The sequence below is a fragment of the Aquarana catesbeiana genome, linkage group LG08 (genome assembly GCF_042186555.1).
Source record: "Aquarana catesbeiana isolate 2022-GZ linkage group LG08, ASM4218655v1, whole genome shotgun sequence".
Taxonomy (NCBI): domain Eukaryota; kingdom Metazoa; phylum Chordata; class Amphibia; order Anura; family Ranidae; genus Aquarana; species Aquarana catesbeiana.
The window spans coordinates 108,484,422-108,502,064 of NC_133331.1; the positions used below are offsets into that span (position 1 = coordinate 108,484,422).

Sequence of the window (17,643 nt, forward strand, 5' to 3'; positions counted from 1 at the left end):
GCGCGTGTGAGCCCGCTAACCCCGCCCATTAAAGGGGACATACAGGTATGCCCATTTGCCCACCACTGCCATTGTGCCGACGTATATCGGCGTGCAGTGGTCAGCAAGTGGTTAACTACAGAAGCCCTATTCAACCCCTGTTCACTAGCAATCTATGCATTAATGTTTCCTGGAACAGTGGGGTTATTTACTAAAGGCAAATCCACTTTGCACTACAAGTGCACTTGGAAGTGCAGTCGATGTAGATCTGAGGGGGACATGCAAGGGAAATAAAAAACAGCATTTTTGCTTGTACATGATTGGATTATAAAATCAGCAGAGCTTCCCTCATTTCAGATCTTCCCCTCATATCTAAAGTGACTGCACTTCCAAGTGCACTTATAGTGTAAAGTGGATTTGCCTTTAGTAAATAAACCCCTATGTCTCTTGCCAAGACATTCACTTCAATGAAAGTCAGCAACTGACACATGACTTTTGGGTTTGATTTACTAAAGGCAAATCCACTCTGCACTAAAAGTGCACTGCAAATGTACTTGGAAGTGCAGTCGCTGTAGATCTGAGGGGAAGATCTGAAAGGAGGGGAAGCTCTGCTGATTTTATCATCCAATCCTGTACAAGCAAAAATGCTTGAAAGTGCACAGTAGATTTGCCTTTACTAAATAACCCCCATAGTGATGATCAGTTGTCAATGACTGTTGGTGTCCCTACTGATGATCAGGAATCAATCAGAGTGTTTCCTTATCATTGCATCACTATATCAGCTCCAAAATAATGATCACATGCAAAGTAGAGGTTCTGCTGAAGCGTCAGTAGAGCTCAAGGCCCCCCCACCCACGGCCCGCTCTTCATCAAGAAAATGCAGCACTGGCACTGCTACACTGTGCACACGCCGCTGATGACAGTGGCAGACTGCAGGGCCGCCCCCTCCATTAGTACAGACCCCCCCAGGACAAACTACCCCCCCTCCATTAGTACAGACCCCCAGGACAACCCCCCCTCCATTAGTACAGATCCCCCCCAGGACAAACCGCCCCCCTCCATTAGTACAGACCCCCCGGGACAAACCACCCCCCCTCCATTAGTACAAACCTCCCCAGGACGACCCCCCTCCATTAGTACAGGTCCCCCCAGGACAAACCGCCCCCCTCCATTAGTACAGATCCCCCCCAGTACAAACCACCCCCCCTTCATTAGTACAGACCCCCCCCAGGACAAACTACCCCCCCCTCCATTAGTACAGACCCCCAGGACAAACCCCCCCTCCATTAGTACAGATCCCCCCAGGACAAACCGCCCCCCTCCATTAGTACAGACCCCCCTGGGACAAACCACCCCCCCTCCATTAGTACAAACCTCCCCAGGACGACCCCCCCTCCATTAGTACAGGTCCCCCCCAGGACAAACCACCCCCCTCCATTAGTACAGATCCCCCCCAGTACAAACCACCCCCCCTTCATTAGTATAGACCCCCCCAGGACAAACCACTCCCCCTCCATTAGTACAGATCCCCCAGGACAAATCCCCCTCCATTAGTACAGACCCCCCCAGGACAAACCCCCCTCCATTAGTACAGATCCCCCCCCCAGGACAAACCGTCCCTCTATTAGTACAGACCCCCCCAGAACAAACCCTCCCCCCTCCATTAGTACAGATTCCCCCAGGACAAACCCCCCCTCCGTTAGTACAGATCCCCCCCCAGGACAAACCTCCCCTCCATTAGTACAGACCCCCACCAGGACAAACCCCCCTTCCATTAGTACAGACCCCCCCAGGACTAACACCCCCCCTTCATTAGTACAGATCCCCCTAGGACAAACTGCCCCCCTCCATTAGTACAGATTTCCCCAGGACAAACTGCCCCCCTCCATTAGTACAGACCCCCCCAGGACAAACCAACCCCCTCTATTAGTACAGACCCCCCTGGACAAACCCCCCCTCCATTAGTACATACCCCCCCAGAACAAACTGTCCCCCTCCATTAGTACAGACCCCCCCAGGACAAACCGCCCACCTCCATTAGTACAGACCCCCCCAGGAAACCCCCCCTCCTGTGCGGGGATTTTCAGCGCCGATTTGTGAGCAGCACGCGGGCTTAACGGGCAGCTCCAGCTTTGGGCCCCAAACAGTGACAGGGCCCTGGGCAGCTGCCCCGTTTGCCCTGCGGTAAAGATGGCCCTGAAAATAATCAATGTTGATTCGGAGAGTGAAGTTTCATTTTAAATTAACTCCAATGTCCATTTTTTCTTGCGGGCTCCTCTTCTGTATATTGTTTTTCCTATCAGTACAGGGGCACTTTAATAACAACTGAACACCAACACTGAAAGTGTCACCTGCTAAGAAATTGTTAATTTTTCCTATGAATTGTTACATTTATTTATTAGTTTACAGACCTTCCTGTCAGAAGAGAGTATTGGATACATAACAATAAAGAAGTATTTGGGGTAATCTAAGTTGAGAAATTTACAAATGTTCTATTTGAAAAGCATCCTAATTCTGAGAATCTCTTCCTTTTTCTGAAACCGAATGTACATTCTACTGATGTTAGCAGCTAAGCTGCACATGGTACGCTGCCTGATTTCCTGCGTCGTTGTAGACAGGATGTCTCTATCAGTTTTTATCTTATATATCATTCTTAGAAAGAAACTAACACTTTGGTCAGTTCTAGAAATTCAGGATGTTCATGTTCTTATGACATTTTCTGTTAAATGATCTGTTTTTTTAATAACTTATTATGGTTTATCTGTCTCAGGCCTTGCTCACACCACGTGCAGGGACATGCGTTTTTCTGCACCTGTCTCTGCAAGGACACATAGGGGTTGATTTACTAAAGGAAAATATACTGTGCACTTTGCAAAGTGCAGATGCACTCTGCGAGAGTAGTTGCTCCAGGGCTTAGTAAATGAGGAAAAGCTCTTCTGAATTCCATCATTCAATCATATGCAAGCAAAAAGGCTGTTTTTTTAAATTTTCCTTGCACATGATTGGGTATTCTTTGCAGAGTGAAGCTTTACCTCATTTACTAAGATATGGAGCAACTGCACTTTGCCTTTAGTAAATCAACCCCATAGAGAACAATACCACAACCCTGGTATCCTGTGCATATTTCTTCTGTGGAGAAATAGGCAACACGTATGTGGTTTTTTTTTTTTTTTTTTTTTGTGCAGAAACCAACGTTATGGGGTGAACAGGGCACATAGAAAACAGTTGTTTTCCTTGTGTCCTTGCAGAGACCTATCTTAGAAAAACACACATATCTGCACATAGTGTGAGCAAACCTAAAATATTCTTTATAAGTCAAGTCTGTGGGGTTGATTTACTAAAGCTGGAAAGTGCAAGCTCTGGTGTGCAGACGGGCGGCAGCTGCAGGCTAGGCAACATAACTGGACGTCGCTGCCGAACTTCTGGGTTTGCAGCATGCAGCAAGCATGCGCACGCCCCCTACTGACCTGTGCTGGTTTTACACAGCACAAGTTTGTCAGCAGGTTACAGCCAATGGCTATGGCTGTACACCTGCTGATGGACTGTGGTCAATCACAAACATATAGAATTCTGTACACAATTGGCGATCTGTTTGTTTCTTCTCCTTGCAGCCACGAGTTCGAGCCAGGAGGCACCATTAGATACAGACACACGCGAACAGCCTCAGTGCCGGGCTAAGGCACGATATATGTAAGCAGCCACTTGGCCTTGTCTTTTAAATGAGGTTTTAATAAATAAATACTATTGGTTTCCCTTTTTTTTATCTTTTCTCACATACCCCATCCATGGTCTTGCGGAGGAGGGATTTTTGCCTCAACAGTCTCCTTCATTGCAGCAAGTTTATCTTGCTAAAAGCGTTACTTGACCTGCTTTCTAACTAAAGAGGTCACGTCTATCTGGTAAGCAGAACCCACATATGGAGCACATTGGGTGTATTAATTCCAGTTGGTGATGGACTGTTCACTAATGATGCCACTTAGAACATAATCAGCACAGAAGAGTCATAATCACTAGGACTTTTTTGCTATTAACTTTTTATTAATTTTTCACTATTTTGTTCACAATTATTATGTATATGGATTGTATCTATTTTTTATGGCACATTGTGCTTTAATATGAATATAGAAGTATTGCTTTATAGGACTACGTAAATATTATTGCACATTATTATTGAACTCTATGAGCGCCCCCTCATATCTCACTCACTATTATCTAAAGTTGATCCACCTACCCTAGCTAGGGGAGCAGCTGTTAATTTATTTTAACTCACTTTGTTATTTTTTGGCACGAGGTACCAACTTTTCAATATCTCCAACTCTATCCACTTTTCGGCGATCCCTGAAAACCTTTTTCTTCAGAAAAGCCTATTAGGCCTCCACCTAACTGTACTTTTATTTTCTCCATTAGTCCATCCCCCACAGCTATTACCTTTTGTACCTCTTGATCCTTCCAACGCTGTATCCTGGCCTAGGCCAACAAGGCCCAGGCCTAGGGCAGCACTTTGCAGGGGTTGGCGCCAGTCTTATGGGGTGGACTGGGCTGAGAGGCAAATTAGTCTAGCGCCCCCATAAAGCGGCCGCACTCCGCAACTGTGGGGGGGGCTGCTTCTAATTCTGATTGTCCTATCATCCTGGACCACAAACCTTCCTCCCTGTGCTATGTTTTCTGCTTCACCATTGGCATGGTTATATCTTCTTAGACCTCTCCATTAAATTATCAGAAATTTGTGCTTAGCCACTTCAATACCTAGCACTTACCCCCCCCCCCCCCCCCCCCCTCCTGCCCAAGCCAATTTTCAGCTTTTTGCGCTGTCGCTGCTTAAATGACAATTGCGCGGTTATGCTACACTGTACCCAAACAGAATTTTTATCATTTTGTTCCCACAAATAGAGCTTTCTTTTGGTGGTATTTGATCACCTCTGTTTTTTATTTTTTGCTAAACAAATAAAAAAGACCGAAAATTTTGAAAAAAAAATAAATGTTTTGCTTTTGTTTCTGTTATAAAATTTTGTAAATAAGTAAGTGTTCTCCTTTACTGATAGGCACTGATAAGGGGGCACTGACAGGCACTGATAAGGCAGCACCGATGAGGTGGCACCAATGAGCGGGCACTGACGAGCACCTACGATGGGCACTGATGGGCATTGATAGGTGGCACTGATGGGCACTCATGGGTAGCACTGATGGGCACTAAAAGGCTGTAAAGATGGGTGCTTATGGGTGGCACTGATAGGCGGCACTGCTGGGCACTGACACGCGGCACTGATATGCAGCACCAATTGGCATCCCTGGTGGCACTGGCAGTGGTAGGCATAGTGAGTGGGCACTGATTGGCAGTTGCCTGGGCATTGATTGGCAGCTGCCTTGGCACAGATTTGCATTTCCCTGGTGGTCTAGGGGGGGCATACCTGGTGGTCCTGGGTGGCATGATGGTGGTCCTGGGCAGGATCCGAGGGGAGGCTGCGCTGATAAACAATCAGCACAGACCCCCCGTCAGGAGAGCAGCCGATCGACTCTCCTCTACTCGCGTCTGTCAGACGCGAGTGAGGAAAAGCCGATCAATGGCTCTTCCTGCTTACATCGTGATCAGCCATAAATGGACACCGCTGATCACGTGGTAAACGACGGAGGCTCTTTACCGAGATCAGTGTAGCAGTGTGTCAGACTGACATACTGCACCACCGATCGCCGCAAAGCGCGCCCCCACAGGTGCGCGGCGGCTGTTATCCTGCTGGACGCCATATGACACCCAGTCAGGATAACTGAACTGGAAGTGGTTAAAGTAGAACTATAGGCAACACTTTTTTTTCATTTTGGAAAGAGTAAGGGAGGGTTATAGCCCCTGTCAGTTTATTTTTTAGCATCCCTGTCCCATTGCAGAGATTTCCCTTCACTTCCTGCCCCATAGCCAAACAGGAAGTGAGAGGAAATCTATGCAAAATTTCAGGGTGGGTCTTAACAAAAAGGGGTGTGGCCTTGACAGGAAGGGGTGGGTCATATTTAAATTAGGGGGTGCACGAGTTTAGCCAGGCCTAGGGCAACACAAAACCTAAATGCACTACTGGACCCTCCCTTTTAGATTGTAAGCTCTAACGAGCAGGGCCCTTTGCTTCCTCCTGTATTGATTTGTATTGTAAGTGTAATGTCTGCCCTCATGTTGTAAAGTGCTGTGCAAACTGTTGGTGCTATATAAATCCTGTATAATAATAAAAATGAGGTCTTAAAGGGGACATACCACTAGAAAAGTGTTGCAGATGTTTACAGATACATTTAGACCTTTGTGTTTTGGGAATGCACACAAAATTGTATGTTGTCCCAACACTCGGAGAAACACGCTGCCTTTCAGAGGACGCGCGGTGGTACTAATAATTGTTAATGGCCCCCCATTCATCTGCAGACGTATTTTTACATGGGCCAAACTGCACTTTTGCACATAAATGCACCGGGGGGATTTTTGGAAGATTCAGCGACTTATTTTCCTTTTTTTCATACATTGAAATGAATAGTGTAAAGCGCTGCGCAAACTGTTGGCGCTATATAAATCCTGTATAATAATAGTGTGCCCTACACATGGGAATGTGTGTCAATGGTGGCAACTGCTGCATGGGGACAATTCCATCATGTCCTAATGCTCCACTATACAATTCTTTATTTACGTGTCAATGTCTCCCCAGAGCAGACTGTCATGCCGTCATTGCACTGACGTCATTCTCCTGCACCCTTGTCCCCGGCAGGCCTGTGCACAGCCCCTCTCTCTCTCTCTCACACACACAGTCTCTGCTTCCTCCAGCAGTCCCAGCCCGCCGCGAGCGCGCCCAGCTCCCCGGTGCACGCGCCTCCCTCGTTGTTTTTCATGAATGAAATCCAATCGGGCGGATATAAATAGCACGGGAGGGCGCTGACGTCACGAGGCGAGCTGCTGCTGCTGCAGCTGGAGATCGGGTTGCATTAGACGGCTGTGTGCTCGATTCACAGATTGTCTGTGTGCCGCGGGAGGGCGGGGCTAGAACCCAGAGAGGGGCGGGGATGGAGAGAAGGGGAACGTTCACCCCATAAGATGGAGCGGGGAGAGGACCATGAGACGGCTGCAGCCCGATCCTAGCCGACCTGCCTGGAGGACAAGCACTGAGCCGGGGAGAGGACACAGCAGGTGTGTAGAGGGGCATAGCGCCGGCCTGAGCAGTGGTGTGGAGGGATGCTGAGCGGATTCCTGGACACTGATGATGGGGAGACATAAAATAACGGGAGAGGAGGAGGGGGGGGCAGGAAATCCAGGAGATCAGGGCGGATGGCAGCAGCATTTCTGTCCCCTATCTATGTGTCATGGACCTTCTGTCTATGGAGTGTGTGTTGTTTCCATGGAGTGTGTGTGTTATTTGTATGTAGTGTGTTGTGTCTTTGGAGTATGCTGTGTGTGTGAGTTGTGTCAATAGAGTGTGTTGTGTCAATGGGAGTGTGTGTTGTGTCTAAGTAGTTTGTGTGTTGTGTCTATGGCATATGTATGTGGAGTGTGCTGTGTCTTTAGAGTGTGTTATGTATGTGGAGTGCATTGTTTCTATGAAGTGTGTTGTGTCTTTAGAGTGTGTTATGTATGTGGAGTGTGCTGTGTCTTTAGAGTGTGTTGTGTCTTTAGAGTGTGTTGTGTCTATGGAGTGTGTTGTGTCTATGGAGTGTGTTATGTATGTGTTGTGTCTTTAGAGTGTGTTTTGTCTGTGGAGTGTGTTGTTTGTTTTTTCTATGGAGTGTGTTATGTATGTGGAGTGTGCTGTATGTGTTGTTTCTATGGAGTGTGTTATGTATGTGGAGTGTGCTGTATGTGTTGTTTCTATGGAGTGTGTTATGTATGTGGAGTGTGTTGTGTCTATAGAGTGTGTTATATGTATGTGTTGTGTCTATAGAGTGTGTTATGTATGTGGAGTGTGTTGAGTCTATAGAGTGTGTTGTGTCTATAGAGTGTGTTGTGTCTATAGAGTGTGTGTTGAGTCTATAGAGTGTGTTGTGTCTGTGGAGTGTGCTGTGTGTGTGTTGTGTCTATAGAATGCCTTGTGTGTTGCTGTGACAACCCTCCTGTAGACAGGCATGGGGGGGCCTTAGCCGTATGACTTGTGAATACACACAGCAGATGTGTGGGGGTTGTATACACACACAGGGGGGAGGCATAGGATGGCAGGCTGCAGACAGGGTTGACCTTTCCTCCATACAACCGCTAACAGCTACAGCCGTGTGTGCAGGAAGTTGTGTTATTTATGAAGGACCAATCCTTGTAGTCATCCATCAGGGAGTTGACAATAACATTAAACATTCCATGGTTGGGGCTCATTCACACCGTCTCTGCATAGAACAATACAAGAGCACATAGAGTTTATTGTTATCTAGATGTTCTGTTCACACAACAATGCAGCACAGAACCTTAGAGATGCTGCATTTTTATGCAGTGTAATTGACAGTCACCACAGTGCATCACGCCATGCAGAGGTGCACAGATGTGAATGAAGTGTCTTTGTGTGACACTACAATAAAGCTTTTATTAAAAAAAAAAAGGTAATCACTGTGTTGTAAATCCTTATAAGATCACACAGAGATTCTACAATCACCTTGAATATTCAGGGATCAGCCTTAGTGCTCCACATGTACCAGCAGCGCATTGCAATGTGCAGAGGTGCATAGAAATGAATGATGTGTCATTGTGTGACATTTTAATAAAGTTGGAAAGAAAGTCAGACTGTACAGAGATTGTATAAGTCATGGTCCGCTTTAGTGCACCACATGTCACAGCAGTGCATCACAACATACAGAGGTGTATGGACGTGAATGAAGTGTACATGCTCCACCAAAGTTAAACAGTTGCAACAAAGAAAAGCACCCCCATACATGAGCAATTGTTGACGTTACCCTGGTGTTCTAGATGTTCTGGACCTGCTCTGCAACTGTATGTAAACCCTAAAGCCAGGAATAGTGTCCCTTCGTTGGTGTCAGTGGGAGGAATAGTGTCCCTTCCTTGGTGTCAGTGGGATTAATAGTGTCCCTTCCTTGGTGTCAGTGGGAGGAATAGTGTCCCTTCCTTGGTGTCAGTGGGATTAATAGTGTCCCTTCTTTGGTGTCAGTGGGAGGAATAGTGTCCATTCCTTGGTGTCAGTGGGATTAATAGTGTCCCTTCTTTGGTGTCAGTGGGAGGAATAGTGTCTATTCCTTGGTGTCAGTGGGATTAATAGTGTCCCTTCTTTGGTGTCAGTGGGAGAAATAGTGTCTATTCTTTGGTGTCAGTGGGATTAATAGTGTCCCTTTGTTGGTGTTCGTGGGAGGAATAGTGTCTCTTCTTTGGTGTCAGTGGGAGGAATAGTGTCCCTTCGTTGGTGTCAGTGGGAGGAATAGTGTCCCTTCCTTGGTACCAGTGGGAGGAATAGTGTCCCTTCCTTGGTACCAGTGGGAAGAATAGTATCCCTTCCTTGGTGTCAGTGGGAGGAATAGTGTCCCTTCATTGGTGTCAGTGGGAGGAATAGTGTCCCTTTATTGGTATCAGTGGGAGGAATAGTGTCCCTTTGTTGCTGTCAGTGGGAGGAATAGTGTCCCTTCATTGGTGTCAGTGGGATGAATAGTGTCCCTTCATTGGTGTCAGTGGGACGAATAGTGACCCTTCATTGGTGTCAGTGGGAGGAATAGTGTCACAATGTTGGTGTGAGTGGGAAGAATAGTTCCCAATCATGGTGTCAATGGGAGCAATAGTGGCCCACTGTTGGTGTGATTGGCAAGAATTATGCCCTATTGTTAAAGTGGTTGTAAAGTCTCAAGGTTTTTCACATGCATTGTATGCATTAAGGTGAAAAAGCTTCTGTGCTGTAGCTCCCCCCAGACCCCCCCCCGCCTTTTTCTTACTTGACCCCGATCCAGCGATGTGCACAAGCCCAGCGGCTCCAGCTGCTGTCTCTCTCCTCGTTGGATAAATTGATAGCAGGAGCTATGGTGGGGCTGAGTGACGTGGTGGTGGGGCCAAGTCCCGCTGTTTGTGTCAATGGACGCAGCAGCTGGACTCTGGAGCGAGCTCGCATGGGTTCCCCCATGGAAAGCAGCTTTTCTGATGAAGGGCAGGAGCCAGGAGCGCTAGTGGGGGACCCCAGAAGAAGAGGATCGGGGCTGCTCTCTGCAAAACTCTTGTGCCCCAGGGGCTGGATAAAGGCAAGCAAAGGGCCGCATCCGGCCCGTGGGCCACAGTTTGGAGACCACTGCTCTTGGCATCGTGGTGCACTGTATACAGTCTTCTAAAATTGGATCTACAATCAGAGTTTTTTTTTTTTTGTTAATCGAGTTGGGAAGGATTAGAACGCCTGTCAGCTTACTGCTGTCCCTGGTTGTCCCCTGGACAGGAAGTTAGGGGAATTCTCTTTAACTGCAACACAGACCAAAGTACAGATTTTTATTTTCAGTACGGGAATGCTAGAACCTCTGTCAGCTTTTTTTAATTGTCTGCAGCATTAACTAATAAGCCCTGGATGCGCACAGTCTGCATTCAGGGACGATCATCTGCGGGTAAGGGCTGCATGTCCAATTGCATGCAAACAGCTGCTGGCACTGGGGTTCCTATTGCTTTTAATGGGGTTTCCTGCCCACACCTATTTACAGGGATCCCCACTGAGCCTCCCACAGGAAATCACAAATGGCCTCATTCACAAGTGTGAACGGGGCATAAAAGGTCATCCCCAGAAGAGAAAGTGAGGAAATGTCTCTAAAGCCGGCCATAGATGGATCGAATCTTGGCTGGTTCAGCAGGGACTGGCTTAGATTTGAACCATCTATGGGCAGGCTGATCATACCCAAGTCCACCCATCGATTTGCTTTAGTACAACAAGCATGTTGGATTTTTCATGTGATTTATTGCCAGTGGCTGTAGCTGCTAGCAATAATCCCTGTGTGTACTCTTGGAGAACACACGGTGCTCCTGGCTGGGACAGCCCCAGGAGAACACAATAGGTCCAAGGGAGGGATGTCAGTGTTGATGGGGGAAACAAGCGACTTCGTTTCCTGCAACCTGTGGCTGCAGGAAAGGAAATCGCATCATCTCTGTTTGGCCTAATAACAGAGCCATGGGTAGTAGTATAACCTGACAAGGGTTCTAACCTTTCCATGTGCTATCCAAAACTAACAATAGGGTATAGATAGACTTTAGGAGAATATTTTATTTATCGCAAAATGTTTTATCTGGAGATCCTGCCATTAACAACACTTTCTGTTGGAGGATGACAACACTAAGGCTGCTTAAGCACTGAGGAGTTTTCAAGCACTTTTCCATTAAAAAAAAGCGCCTGAAAAGCTCAAGAAAAAGGCTTCCCTGTAAAATCAATGAATGTGTTCACACTGGGGCGGTGCGCTTCTGTTGCGGTGAAAAAAATCCTACCTGCAGCATTTTTGGGGAGTTAAAAAAAAAAAAACACACCAAAAACGCACCTTCTTATTGAAGGCAATGGAAAATGCAGTAAAAACACACCCGCAATGAGTTTTTGGAGTTGGCTGCAAAAAAAAATTGCAGCCTAAGCCGCTACCTCATGATTAACAACATCATTGTCAGCCTGCTGTGCAATCTCATTTAGTTGGCTGTTGGGTGAGTGGGGGATATTTACTAAAAACTGGAGCACTCAGAATCTGGTGTATCTGTGCATGGTAGCCAATCAGCTTCTAACTTCAGCTTGTTCAATTAAGCTTTGACAGAAAAACCTGGAAGCTAATTAGCTACTATGCACATCTTCAGATTCTGAGTGCTCCAGTTTTAGTAAATCTTCTATAAATCCTAGCTTAAAACAGTAATAAACCCAAAAGCAAACATTGCAAAATGCAGCTTATCAATTCTTAGATGTGATGGCTTTCTTTCTTATATTTTCTTCGGAAGATCTAGCCAGTAAGTCTGTTGTTTTTCAAAAGACCTCCAGCAGTTACAGAGATGGGAGAAACCAATTACCAGTGACAGAGATACTTATATTGATCAGCTTTTATTTCTTTATGTAAAACCTTTGTCCCAAAAGAAGAAACAAACTGCTGTAACTGATTAAAAAGTATTAGCTGAAGTTTAGCTTCAGTTTGTTAGTGTATTTAAATCTGCTAGTACATCTAACACTCCCTTCCCCCCAGACTGACAATTTTTCAGTCCAATGGTGCCCCCTGTGCTCATTCATCCAGAGTGGGGTCACTCTAATACAGGAGGTGTGTTACTGGCCAGATCACAGGTGAAAACAGAGGGGGAAAAAGCCTAAAAAAAAAAGAAAACAAATGCAGCCACCACAGCTAATGATTGGTAAGCTGCAGTATATTGTTTTGGGTTTAATCGTGGTGGCCATCCATTAGGGGTGCACAGGCGCTGCCCCCCACATCCATGCGTCTGGCTCCCTGGTCTACATACAGGGCGCAGGATGCATGGATTCCAATGGGGGGGGGGGGTTTAAGCACATGATTAGAGCCAGAGGCTCTGATAGGCTTCAAAAAAGACTGGGCTTGGGGCTCCGAGCAAACCCAGTTGTGTGATAATAGCAAATTAATATTTGCTATTTTCACACTGATTCTCCTTCTAGCTAATAAGGAAGCGGGTCTGGGACCCGTTTCCCGATTGGCCAAAAGGAGAAGCATTCCGATTGGCACCTAGGGAGGAGGAGGGAGCTGACGGAAGCCGCTGGGATGCCCGCAGAGGAGGGAAGGGGAAGCCACCCGTGATGCCGAGGAGGAGAGCAGGGGAAGGGAAAGCCGCCTGTGGTGCCTGCGGAGGAGACCAGGGGAAGGGGAAGCCGCCTGTGATGCCTGCGGAGGAGAGCAGGGGAAGGGCAAGCCACCTGTGATGCCGAGGAGGAGAGCAGGGGAAGGGAAAGCCCCCTGTGATGCCCATGATGCCTGCGGAGGAGAGCAGGGAAAGGGGAAGCCACCTGTGATGCAGAGGAGGAGAGCATGGGAAGGGGAAGCCACCTGTGATGCAGAGGAGGAGAACAGGGGAAGGGGAAGCCACCTGTGATGCAGAGGAGGAGAGCATGGGAAGGGGAAGCCGCCTGTGGAGGAAAGCAGGGGAAGGGGAAGCCGCCTGTGATGCCTGCGGAGGAGAGCAGGGGAAGGGGAAGCCGCCTGTGTTGCCTGCGGAGGGGAGCATGGGAAGGGGAAGCTACCTGTGATGCAGAGGAGGAGAGCATGGGAAGGGGAAGCCGCCTGTGATGCAGAGGAGGAGAGCATGGGAAGGGGAAGCCGCCTGTGATGCCTGCTGAGGAGAGCAGGGAAAGGGGAAGCCGCCTGTGATGCCTCTGGAGGAGAGCAGGGGAAGAGGAAGCCGCCTGTGATGCCTGCTGAGGAGAGCAGGGGAAGAGGAAGCCGCCTGTGATGCCTGCGGAGAGGGGAAGGGGAAGCCACCTGTGATGCAGGGGAAGTCGCCTGTGATGCAGAGGAGGAGAGCAGGGGAAGGGGAAGATGCCTGTGGAGGAGAGCAGGGAAAGGGAAAGCCGCCTGTGATGCCTCTGGAGGAGAGCAGGGGAAGAGGAAGCCGCCTGTGATGCCGAGGAGGAGAGCAGAGGAAGGGAAAGATGCCTGTGATGCCCGTTATGCCTGTGGAGGAGAGCAGGGGAAGGAGAGGCTGCCTGTGATGCCGAGAAGGAGAACAGGGGAAGGGGAAGCCGCCTGTGATGCAGAGGAGGAGGGAAGGGGAAGCCGCCTGTGATGCCTGAGGAGGGGAACAAGGGAAGGGGAGGCTGCCCGTGATGCCGAGGAGGAGAACAGGGGAAGGGGAAGCCACCTGTGATGCCGAGAAGGAGAACAGGGGAAGGGGAAGCCGTCTGTGATACCTGCGGAGGGGAGCAGGGGAAGGGAAAGATGCCCGTTATGCCTGCAGGGGAAGGGGAGGCTACCCGTGATGCCGAGGAGAAGAGCAGAGCCGCCACTGGGTTTAATAATACTTTTAATAAGAAAGACATAATGCTGAAACATGTCGAAAACTAGAATTTGGGTTTACACCCACTTTTAGATGTACAGTACTTTGCGTGTATGTATACATACAGTACAGTGCATTGACGCAATTAATAAGTGAATTCAAAGAGTGCTGGACGCCTCATGCCACAGCTGCTGGTGGGCGTTGTGAAGGGAGCGGTGGTGTCAGTGAGTTGTAAATGATGCATGACACTGTTTCCTTTTCTTTCTTTTTTTTCCCCCCAACTTTATTGAAATGTTACAAAATGACATTTCATTCATCTTTATATACCGTAGCAGGCTGTGTACTGTAGAGTATGTCCTACTTTTTATCCAGCACAGCAATGTGAACTTAACTCATAGGACTTGCCTGTACCATGTCTATACAGTGCTGCCCAATGCAGCTCATTGCATATAGTGTGAATGGGCCCCAAACCTAGACCAACCAATCAGAATCCAGCTTGTTGCTGGCAGGTTAGTAAAGAATGATCAGCTGATATGGTGTGTTTTTTTGTTTGTTTTTTTTTGGGCTCTGCACATGAATAATAGTATGGTTTTATATAGTTACTCTTATATAAGCCTAATAAACTCCCTATCCTGTTATTATACACATGCTGCACCTCTAAACAAAACACTGGTGGAAATATGTACACGTTGCCAAGCACATAAAAAAGGTGAAAGGGATGGCGGTGAGGACGGAAATGTCTGTGGTGTGTATCAGTGTTTAATTATTGAACAGCAGGATGGAAGCTGCACCCAGTGCTCAGGTAATGTCTGGAGATGACTAGGTAGCGGGCACACCTGTAAGCCTGTCATATAGATGTGAGTCATACTGACTGCATTCAACGACTGGATAGGAGCTTATATATACGTATAGTAAAGTTCAACAAATGATCAGCTCCCGTCAGCCTCTCGCTCAGAGAGCAGCCTCTGTCCAGTGAGGCAGCATTCAATTATTGTAAATGCCAGCTTCAGAGATCCTTCTCCACTGACAGTTCAATCAAGGCAGACTGAGAATCCTTTTATGTGCAGACCACATGCTGGAGACCAGGTGAGGCGACTTTGTTTTTAGGGGACTTGCTGCAAAGATCCATGTTAGTGCAATTCTTTAACCACTTTAGCTCCAGGCCTTTCCTGGCACTTTTTTGTTTACATGTAACAATCAGTATTTTTTGCTAGAAAATTAATTGTAACCCCCAAATATTATATATATTTCAAAGCAGAGGCCCTAGAGAATAAATTGGTAGGTGCTGCAATTTTTTTATGTCACACAGTATTTGCGCAGCGGTAATTGTTTTGGAAACATACGTTTTGTTTTTGTTTTTTAATTTTAATGCAAAAAAAAAAAAAGCAATACATAACCTATTTTTTATATACTATATTTAAAAGATGATGTTATGTAAATAGATAGCAAACATGTCATGCTTTAAAATTGTGCACACCCATGCCTGTGGGGTTGATTTACTAAAACTGGAGAGTGCAAAATCTGGTGCAGCTTAACTGAAAAAGCTGAAGTTAGAAGCTGATTGGCTACCATGTACAGCTGCACCAGATTCTGAGTGCACCAGTTTTAGTAAACCAACCACACTGTCACTCCAGCTGCTGTGGAGCTATAAAGACTGTGTTCATTACCAGCTGATATACGGTAGAGCTGCACGATTAATCGTCAAGAATCGTTATCACGATTTTTTTTTTCCCCGTTGCGATCTTGATAAAAGTGTTTCAGGATTCTTGCTATGCAAAGAATTCTCTCTGCTCTTCTGAAGCCACAGCCTTCAAAAGAAAGGAAGAAAAAAATCAGGGCAGTCTGCCAACATTCTTTAGCAGTTGAACTAAGTCTAAACATTGTAACAATTTGTCAATGGAATAGACTTCTTGTGTAAATTAAGAACGTTTAACCACTTAAACACTAAACCTTTTTCTGACATTTGTTGGTTTCAAGTTAAAATCATTTTTTTTTTGCTAGAAAATTACTTAGAACTCCCAAACATTATATATATTTTTTTTTAGTAGAGACCCTAGAGAATAAAATGGTGGTTGTTGCAATATTTTATGTCCCACTGTATTTGCGCAGCGGTCTTTCAAATGCTAATTTTTGGAAAAAAATTACTTTAATGAATTAAAAAAAAAAAAAAAACTAACCAGTAAAGTTAGCCCAATTTTTTTTGTATAATGTGAAAGAAATTTAAATCGCGAGAATTGTGAGAGAATCGTGATCTTTTTATTCTAAGCAAAAAAATTGTGATTCTCGTTTTGGCCAGAATCGTGCAGCTCTAATATAAGGGGACTTGTAGTAGTAGTAGTAGTACTAGTAGTAGTAGTTCTACTGTGGCTGGAGAACTCATCAAGCTGGGCAGGCATTTGCCATAGACAATTTAAACAATCCAAAGGTCATATTTCAGCTTTTGGCAGATGTTTTTTTTTTTTTTTAACTGCGGGGTCTACGTACTTGCTGTGGCCGATGTCCATACTTGATTTTTTTTTTAATTTATTTTCATGTTCAGCGATGTTTTTTTATGTAACGTTTCTAACCGTTGATAAGCTTTATGATATGTTGTTCTGTCTACCAAACCATCAAATGACTGGTGTCATAACTGATCACATGTGCAGCATCATGGCAGTTGCAGATCAAACAGAGGCGAAGATGGCAGCTTCCTTGGCTGAAGCTGATAGGAGTGCTTAGTTCCACTTGTAAACTTCAGTTAAAAAAGGTCTATTTCAGTTACAGATTTTCAGTTACATTTTTGATTCAAATCACCCGCCAACAAATCACCCTCCAACTTTTCTTTTAAATAGATCACTAGAGAAGGCACGCTGTCCCTGTTAGATTTTAGTATTGTGGAATATGCTGTTGGTGAGAATGTACTTTAATACATTAAAAGTAGTACGAGACTAAGGCAGGGAAAATTAGGAGTTAGAGATGCTGCTGGTAAACGGACGTTCAGAGGCAGTTGGATGCTTTTTTCAGCTGCCCCTGAAATCATCCAATGTTATCTTATGTGTACATGTACATGGGTTCGTTTAATGTTGTTTTTAGGCAGCTGAGTTTAGATGAGTTCAGACTCTGAGTTTAGATGAGTTCAGACTCTGAGTTTAGATGAGTTCAGACTCTGAGTTTAGATGCATTTCAAGGGCCAAACACGGCTAAACGCGTTAACTCGCGTTTTGTTTACAGGCGTTTTTAATTTTTGGCTATTTTGAAACAAAAAAATGCGGCTAAACGTGGCATGTAAACGCGGCAAAACTGACGTTTTTTAAACGTGGGTTATTATCTGTCAAGTTAAATCGAGAGATTGTAAAAACGTCCCGTGTACATTAAAGCTTAGCCAAGCAGGTGTCAAGACCCTGTGTTGGTGGCCTCCTGGGATCTAGAAAATCAATTAGAGGAGTATCAAAGGCTTGTGGTTCTGGCACTTTGAAATATTAAGCTGGTCATACACTATGTGAATTTTATCTGGTTCCTAATGAACTGGCTGAAGTTTGCTAAGTAGGTGGCCCTGTCAGCCACTTCCCACCCAACATCCTTCAACAAAGTTGCCAGGTGAAAGACATTGGCTGCTTCCGATCAAGTGGATATTTTGACAGCTGGTATACAGGACCAAAATACAATTGGCACAGAGGGAGATTCTGCCATCTGCACTGTATAGCAAGGATGGAGGAATTGGTTTGATTCTAGCCATGTATGGCCAGCTTTACTTTCAACACACTGGGAGAGATTTACTAAAAATGGTGCACTCAGAATCT

General features: G+C 46.1%; 1 protein-coding gene across 2 annotated transcripts in view; it reads left to right on the top strand.

Annotated features, from left to right (window-relative positions):
* The window catches only part of RHOBTB1 (Rho related BTB domain containing 1), a 125,214-nt gene that overhangs the window by 64,688 nt on the left and 42,883 nt on the right, over window positions 1-17,643 (top strand). The window contains exon 1 of one of the 2 annotated variants that reach the window (XM_073596267.1): window positions 6,980-7,129. The exons of the other annotated variant lie outside the window; for it this stretch is intronic. The gene's annotated coding sequence lies outside the window, so the exon portion shown is untranslated. Of the gene's footprint in view, window positions 1-6,979; window positions 7,130-17,643 lie in introns of those variants that run through there. 2 annotated transcript variants of the gene reach the window in all.